The sequence below is a fragment of the Patella vulgata genome, chromosome 2 (assembly GCF_932274485.2).
Source record: "Patella vulgata chromosome 2, xgPatVulg1.2, whole genome shotgun sequence".
NCBI classification, from domain to species: Eukaryota; Metazoa; Mollusca; class Gastropoda; family Patellidae; genus Patella; species Patella vulgata.
This window is the reverse complement of record NC_065880.2, coordinates 6,303,636-6,312,819: the sequence shown is the minus strand read 5'-3', so window position 1 is coordinate 6,312,819 and position 9,184 is coordinate 6,303,636.

Sequence of the window (9,184 nt, the reverse complement as noted above, 5' to 3'; positions counted from 1 at the left end):
AGGATTCTATTCATGCACGCCAATGTGTTTACAGGAGTCCAGTTTTTCGACCCATCCGAAGGATTATACGTTGTCCCATGCCAGGCCCGCCATCCTGTCCTACTGCCATGGGGATCCACGTCGTCAAATTCCGATGAAATTTCCCGGCAAACACTAGGATCGAACACGGATCTGCCTCGTTAACGAACCAGTGCCTTACTCTCTGAGCCACTACGGCTCCCTGTAGAAGTAATAAACATACCCCGCCTCGTGTGCAACTCATAGTTAGAATGATTAATCATACCCTGCCTCATGTACAGCTCTAAGCTTGTTTTACAACTTACAATAATAGTTTGTACAATGGAAGTTGCCGCCAACTACTGAAAATTAATACAACGCGTTTGCCAGTTTTGGTCTTTTCTTAAAAGGTTTAGAAATAATTTTCTAATGGTCGAAACGACGGTCCCGGTAAGATCACAACATCAATGTTGATTTAAACCGACAAATAATTCGTGTATTCAATGTCGAAGATTTTGGACGGTATTTGAGTTCGAGACTTAGCTACTTTAAATATGGCACTCTAGCCGATTCCGCAAGCATTTTAGACAGAGACACTCAAGCTTAATCACTTAAGGAAATGGTCAAGCATAAAACGAAAAAAACCTTTCGCCGGCTACCACCTGATGAGGAGTCTTGCAAACATATTGGCAAAACTAGTGGCCTGATGGATTTTTGATTATGATATTTCGTTTCAGAGACCCTTAAAACATACAAATAGACACCTCAGAAGCCTATATTAAATAAATTTATATTTTCCCGCCATATCTGGCAGACATTTTGAATTTGGTCCTCTAGCGGATTCCGCCAGCGTTTTAGAGAGATGCACCCAAGCTTAATCGCTTCAACAGGTTTTTGTCATATAGAAACCACCTTCAAAACAAATTCCCCGAAAATTGGTCACGGATTTTAGGTCTCGTACCCAACTATATGTAAGATTTGCAGACCAAGCATTGACAAAAAGGTAAGTTCGGTGGATGTATGGGGCAGTGTTGATAACTGTAATCGAAAACTCATTTACCAAATTATAAGCTAACCACGAAGTGTTAAATGCTATAGTGTAAAACTATAAAACTGCGCCACGGCATTCAAAAGACAATGTAACACTGTTGTGTGTCGCTGTATCCAATCAGGATTTCCACGATGTGTACTTTTTTAAATAGATCAATTAACTATGGAACACGTGTTGGTATAACTATGTTTATATATATCTATAACATTCATATTACAAACGGTTATATACAGAAAACTGCACACACAGCTATGACATTAAATATAAGCTAAATATAAGTTCCCTATTACTTGTGGGGGGGGGCGAATGGTTAGTGCGTGCGCTTTTATCATAAGGTCTTTTATTGAGTCAACTGGCGTGGTTTGGATTCTCCGGTTGTACGTGACAAAGAGTGGGGTAGCCTGTCCAACCTCGTGGTGTTTCTCCGGGTCCTTCGGTTTCATCCCACTACTAAAGACTGTAGGAGATTATACTGCCAACGGGGCGAGAACACTAATGCGTCTATTGTCATAAGTTAAATGATGACAAACAATGTATGTAGATTAACATAATTCTTATTATTAAAGTTGGAACGTTGATTAATAACTATAGCTGTATACAGATCGTAGATGATATGACGTATGACGTAAAACGTAAAACGTAAAACGTAAGACGATTAACTGAAATACACAAATACACTAGAGTAAATATGGGAATATAATTATGAAAAGTGTGAAATAAGATAATACTGGTAGTGTTAACATTACACAAGGTAATCAACTTTTCAAGCCAAGGGACAGGCTCAAGAATGCTGACAGTAAGGTACATAATGCAATCATGGCTTTACTAAGTCAAAATACCAAACAAAATAACAAAACATTTCTATAAATAATCATAGAGCAAAACATAATACATGTACTATTATTCTCCAGTAAAACGAAATACGATTAAGGGGAGACAACTACTAATATTACCTTTATCTAAACATAGAACTGTAGCAATCTATGAATATGGTATAATACAAAAACTGTGGTGGAATGTATTTTACTCCCAAGGTCAACGCTATTGTTTAGATATATTAATTAACTCACTAAACAGACTACACCTAATAACAATAGAGATACGACAAGCGACCAGTCAAATAGCATGCGAAGCGGACATGGCGGGGACCTCATCAGCCCAATGCCATGACTCCACGAGTGTGGAGCGTGATGACAATGTTGCAATAATACATATAAAATTAAAACAATGAACATCTAAATAATATATTAAATTGACACTACAAATACCGTGTTTTTATGCGAATCCCCTTCAAATCTCTTACATAGCTGACAAGGTCTGACAAATGTTAATAACTGATAAAAGTGCTATGTTCTGCCAAATAGCTACTGCCATGAAACGCTTCTGCCATGTGCTTATAACTTCCGTTTCTAATACTAACAAACTTCGGGATACAAAAAATTGCGAAACGAAATGTTACGCGTACACGCTGGTTGATTGAAATTACTGAATCAACTTAATAATTTGAAATCGTATTTCTGGCCATAACAAAGACCCCTACGAGCAAGCGAAATATTGAAATAAAATTGAACAATATGCTAGTTCCGAAATGATGTAGTTTGTGTCGAGTGGACGTTAAACCCATCACGTTATGCCTCTGATACCCGTTATTTTAGGCATGACAGTAAACAGTTCACCATATATACCTCATAATTTAAACTAGTTTTAGAGATTAGTGTCCAAACTTAGACACGCCCAAATACGTCGCGTCCGCGTGAGCTGGGAGTCCGAGGCACGAGTAACCTTAATCCCCCAATAATATCATGATAATTGTGTAAAAATTGGATATTTACAGCAAAACAAGTGGTTATTTTTGATTTTGGCCAGTTTGACCCATTTTGTATGTGATAATATACGTCAAAACTGACCGTAAATCGTAGTCGGTATTTCTATTGCAGCAAGTACCCGCGATGAGGCGGAATTGAGTAAAAATGCCTGGACTAAAGGTATATTGATACGCAAAGATATTTTAGTGTAATATTATGTTTTATCTTTAATTTAATTTAATTTTCTATTAATCTGAATATAATATAATATACCAAGGTGATCAAACAAAAATACAACTAATAGTTTAAATATCTATATACCATTGTCGTCAAACAAAAAAAACACCACTAACAATCTGAATAGAATGTAATATACCATTGTCGTCAAACAAAAACACATCTAATTAATACAGAAGTATAGCAATAGAAGAACAATAACGTATAGACAATGCTGGACCTGATAAAATCGTGAACCTAGGAATCTTGTAGTGCTGGTCTATGGTTGTATATTGTTTGATCATCCATCTGCTCGCTGACAACGAAGTGGTCCAATTGTAACAGATGCCATTTCATCATAACCCATCCAAATCCCTACAATATATAAACATTAATAATTACATATGACCCGATCGGTTGTAACAAACGTCTTTTTCTCTGTAGCCTCTGAAACACGAACAACAATATAAACTATTGATGTCAATTTATAAGATAACAGAACACAATTTTTATGGGAAACAATCACTGGTTTTATTCTAATAGCACGACGTTTCGACAAGTATCCTCTTATCGTTATCGAGTACAATGACATTCAGTAAACTTGGGTTTAATTTATAAGAGTTTATGATGAAGCCATTTACAAAAATTAAATAATAATAACAATAAGAAGTAAAAGATTAAGCAAAAACAACACAATATAATAGACCCACGGTCCAACCAAAGGATACTATTGACTAACAATGAATGCCTTCAAAGGGAGCCATTGGGTGAAACCATATTACAGTTAATGAGGTGATCAAGATGAGACCATTCACCAAGAAATACAAACACAACATAACCCTACATCCATAGTCTAAATAAACACGAATAACATGTGCTTACTAATTAAGCAGTCCAGGAAATAAATGATCTTAAACAAATGAAAACCATAACAAAATATGAATAAACAATAAAAAACAATAAATAATGGGAATAAATAAGCAATATGAGGTGATTAAACATGTATAGGTTGGCAGGCTGATTGCGAGAAACCAGTAGAGTGATATATTAAGTAATGTAGACAGTTTGTAATACTTGAGGTAACGGCGTAAAGTAAAGCCGCTGAATTAAGGAATTAGAACCCTTTAAGTGATATTATTCATCCTGATAACGTGATCATATGCCCTTGAAATGTGAAGCCCTGCGTCCCTGTTCAGTTCTGGTGAGTATCTTCTAATGTTAATTGCTTCTAGGATTTTCCTGGTTTTCTTGTTCTGTTGGTTGGATGTAAGAATCTGCACATCGTTCCGTTCGACTCTATGCTGCGGGTGGTTTCGAAGATGCTCTGCTATGGCTGAGTTGTTGGTAGCAGCTTTGGATCTGTGTTCCGATATTCGTTTATCTAGGGGTCGTTTACTTTCACCAATGTATGAGAAATCACAAGAGCAGTTGACTTGGTAGACGACTCCCTTGGGCTGAATAGGTAGGCTTGGCTTTAGTTTGCCATTCGCTTTCAGTATCTGTTTTAATGTGGTAGGGACAGAGAATGTGGTATCAATGTTGGACTTCTTGAGTAGGTTGCTGACCTGGTATGATAGGTTGCTGACTTGGTATGATAGGTTGCCATAAAATGGTAAAATTATGCTAATCATCTCTTTGGGCGTTTTTTGTTGGCTTTTTTTGATGTTTTTTGTTGTTTCTTTGATTTGTTTCATTTTGTGTTCTGTTATTGTGTTCCCCAATCACTAAATGCCACTTAAAGATTAAATTTATAAGATTCTGTACATTGCCTAATTAATGAACCAGATATAGACTCTCTTGGTCCGCTAGAAATACATACCTTTGCTAATAATGTAAACCAATGAACGTGTTTTAGTCTACTGTAGTTACCCAACTTTATTAGCAGACTGGATCAACACCGATGTGGCTGCCCTGTCCTCGGTCAGCGATGGTTTTCTGCCCTCCTTAAGACTCTATACCATAGCACCAGTAATTATCCCAGTTAATAACCTATACCAAATCACGCGTTACTACAGTTACCCACCCTTGTTAAATAATAAAATATGTAATATGATATATGTTATAAACTTTAATTGCTACTAACCAGTATCACCGGCTTCAAAGGCAAGTATTGGCAAAGCAGTTATGTTTGTAATGAAACCCAAGTCTTCTCTCCACACTGCGTCGTTTATATTACAATTACATTTCTGGTTTACTCCATCACACGAATCTTCAATATCACAAGCACATGCCGTTTGGTCAGTACCGTTCCCAGCAAAATAGTGCGCTCTTTGTTGATGTATAGTTGTCCACGCTGCGTTATAGATTGTCGAATGAAAACATTCGTAGTGAAAAAACTGTTCACAACTGTCTGAATTTTGTTTGATGACTTTAATGTGGTCCAACGAGATAGTATAATGTAGGTGAAGTTTAAAAGAATATAGCAGCTCGAAACCATCTATAAACGTTCTATTGGTAGCATTGTGGTCTGAAATTTGAAATTGTATAATAATTAAAAAACACTTTAACGAACAATATTTAAAGATGCATCATGTAATAAGATTTAGATAAAAGAGATGACATTTCTCGCTTTTAGTTTTATGATAAACGAATATATGGAACATTTCAGTAGAATTACTTTTTTCTACAATTGAATGGAAGCTATCAGCGTTTCATGTAGTCTTGTTTTGATTTTCATTGCTACGATAAACAACAACGTCTCGATCACCCATTTTAAAATTGGTCTACATAGTTGAGTTGTGAATAATTATGTACTAATTTACATAAATGTTTCGGATTTTTCTAATTACTAATTACTGTAAAATTACTAATTACTGTAATCGTATAATTTACTGTAATCGTATAATTTACTGTGAACTTATTAGTTACTGTGAACTTATTAGTTACTGTAAACGTATCAATTACTGTAAACTTACTAATTACTGTACAATTACTAATTTATGTGAACTTAATAATTATCATAAAATTACTTATAACTGTACTAATTTATGTAAGCTTACTAATAGATGTAAACTTGCTAATTACTGTAAACTTACTAATTGCTGTAAACTTACTAATAAATGTGAAATTAGAAATTAATGTAAGCTTACTAATAACGGTTAACTTACTAATTACTGTAAATTTACTTATAACTGTACACTTACTAATAACCGTAAACTTGCTAATAACTGCACTATTACTGATATTACTAATACCGGTAAACTTACTAATATTACTAATAATGGTAAACTTACTAATAACCGCACTATTACCAATATTACTAATAATGGTAAACTTACTAATAACTAAAATAACGGTAAACTTACTAATAACTGAAGTATTACTAATATTACTAATAACGGTAAACTTACTAATAACTGAAGTATTACTAATATTACTAATAATGGTAAACTTAGTAATAACTGAAGTATTACTAATATTACTTATAACGGTAAACTTACTAATAACTGAAGTATTACTAATATTACTAATAATGGTAAACTTACTAATAACTGAAGTATTACTAATATTACTAATAATGGGAAACTTACTAATTACTGTAAACATCTCATCACAAGTAACTTCTATTTTCTCTAACGGGCCTTCACCATCAACATCAATAATGATGGGCCCAGTGCCTACTTGATAGTTTTTATGGACGGCGTCAGAACAGTCTCTTGGTGGGTCTGAAATTAAACCAATATAGATATTCACACGATTCAAAATAATTTGAAAACGCTGTGCAAATCGATGTGCAATTTACGTCCCAGTTGGTAGTCTACCTCACATCCTGACTAATTCACCTAGCCTCATGCATCAGACAGGTAACGACCGTTTCCTGTACTGTACATTGATGCTACTACATTGCGGTCCACGTGGGCTTGAATTAAAGGCTTTTGGAGATCATTGGAAGACACGCACGTTAAATGCTTTGCTCGATTGCTTTTGTGTGCTGTCACGAAAAGGCTTGACTGGGCAATAGCCCTCCGGTCTTATGTCATTAACAAGCTACCAATCTAGCTGCTAAGCTGTCCATCCTGCACGATGAACTGACTCTTTCCACACCGGGATAGGGATATGAAGACCGTAGCCCCTGCGTAATGAGACACACCTCGTGAGTAACGTGACGCCAGGTCTTGGGAAGAGATGCCATCAGTATCAATGTATCCTTGGCTTTCAGGTGACCAGATGTAGTAATTAAACCAGTACAAAATAATCCCCGAGTTCAAACATATAGGGGGGGGGGGGGTGGATGGCTGAATGGTTAGCGTGCGCGCGCTGTATCATAAAGTCTGTCATTGAGTCGACTGGCGTGGTTTCGAATCCCCGGTTGTACGTGGCAAGGAGTAGGGTCGCCTGTCCAACCTCGTGGGTTTTATCCGGGTCCTCCGGTTTCCTCCCACTGCTAAAGACCCCTACGCGCAAGCGAATTATTGAAATAAAATTAAACCATATGTTAGTCCCGAAATGACCTAGTCTGTGTCGAGTGGACGTTAAACCCCATTTCTCTCTCTCTCTCTCTCAAACATATAGGGTAAAAGAGATTGCCGAAGGTCGGGTATACTTTTAAAGTTTTACTCTGCCCAAATATAAATTTTACTTACCTCGGTGACATTCAAAATCTGACCAAGAGCCACCAGAAGTGCAGGTCGTTGACCCTGAGGATGCGTGTAGACACGGTGACATGATAACCTCGCCTATTTGCCACAATGTCTTGATCTGAAATGCACTTTGGTCAATATATGACACCGATGGTTCTTCCACACAACCAATAACGTCACATTCCCTAAATTCTTTAACGTTGACGATACAGTGAGTATTGGTTGGACAATCGTGATTAAAACACGGGCCATACAATATATCCTTGGGCCACGAACTCGCCACGGTGGACACTACACCCCGAGAGTGTACAGAAGCCGGGGTTATTATATTGTATGTCGGTGCCATCAAATAACACACACCCAACTGTGTATTGAAATTGATAAAGGTACACAGGTTATACTGAAGACATGTTTGCATGCACGTCACCAATTCACTACCTTCGACTATTAAAATATTTTCGCCAGAACGGAAAGTATTTCTTGAAATTTCAGGTCCAAAAGTATCCAGTTTTGTGCACATTTTGTTTGTCGCACAGACACTCGACCCCACAGAAATCATTAGGACAAGCGTTACCCAATGAGCCATGGTTGTATATCAAAGTAGTTCAACTGAAAATAAACGCGAATTATTTGCTATAATTTTTGTGTCTTCCGGCCTTTTCAAAACGTGCATGCCCGGTCCAGCCCGGTTCGACTGCATCTGATGAATTATGTGTCTTCCATACCTTGTTCTGGTGACAAAAACATTCTTGAAAATCAAGAAGATTGTAGAAAATTTGTTCGTGGCCGTTCAACGATTATTCACATATGTCGAGTTCTAATTATCTCGAGTTCTAATTCACATATGTCGAGTTCTAATTTACGTTATCTCGAGTTCTAATTCACATTATCTCGAGTTCTAATTCACAATATCTCGAGTTCTAATTCACATTATCTCGAGTTCTAATTCACATTATCGCGAATTCTCGATTTCTAGTTCTGAGCATGTGTCTTGAGTTCTAGTTCAAATTCTCATGTCTCCAGTTCTAGTTTAATCCAGAAATACAACCCCACTTGATGTCTAAAAATTGCCTGAATTAAGCCAAGTATACCTGCAGACCTCTGACTTTTATCCAACCTCGATGATAACCGAAGTTTGATTGTATTTGAACTCAAAAAAATTAAATACAGTTTGTTAGCGATGTTGAAATGATAGTGCACAACAGATATATGAGATTATATTGGAATATACCAGTTACTATATGTTGCTATATAAATTTTCTTTATGGTTGAAATTTTCAATTTCTAATTGTATTGATTCTCGTTATAAATATTTAATGATACTTTGTTTCAGAACCCATTTATTACTTTCCAAGAAATGAAAAAAACAATGTAGATTGCTTATAACCTTAACAGAAACAATTTATTACTTTTCAAAAGATGATTAAAACATTGTACTAACCCTTACTCTGACTGCATCTGTTTACATGGTTACTTTCAGTCACTAATTAATATGATTGATTATCTAAACACATACACGTGCTTATGGAAAACTG